Below are 356 nucleotides of genomic sequence, written 5' to 3'. Positions count from 1 at the left end.
CATTAAAAACAAGGTATTCTCCAAATATCTAGATCTCTCATAGTACCTCTGTATATTTTGTTTATGTCATTATCACATTTATTTAGTGCTACTATAGCATAAATACCACAAGTGGACGGCTGTAAAAAATACAAATTTCTTTTTTCACAATGTAGGGAGCTAGACATTTGAATTCAGAGTTTTGACTTCAGATAAAGGCTCTGTCTGTGTATATTTCTTGGTCCTTAGAGGTTTCTAGGCTCCAAAAGACATGCGAAAACCCTGGCTTTTCTTTCTTGGTGGTAGTAGGTCCTTTCCTCAGTTCTACTGATTTCTTTCTCCTTTTATATCTTGTTGTTGTTGTTGTTGTTGTTGTT

This window comes from Elephantulus edwardii, unplaced genomic scaffold (genome assembly GCF_000299155.1).
Source record: "Elephantulus edwardii isolate Elephantulus edwardi_28Jun2011 unplaced genomic scaffold, EleEdw1.0 scaffold00098, whole genome shotgun sequence".
NCBI classification, from domain to species: Eukaryota; Metazoa; Chordata; class Mammalia; order Macroscelidea; family Macroscelididae; genus Elephantulus; species Elephantulus edwardii.
The sequence above is the reverse complement of the archived record's forward strand: the minus strand, read 5'-3'. Positions refer to the sequence as shown.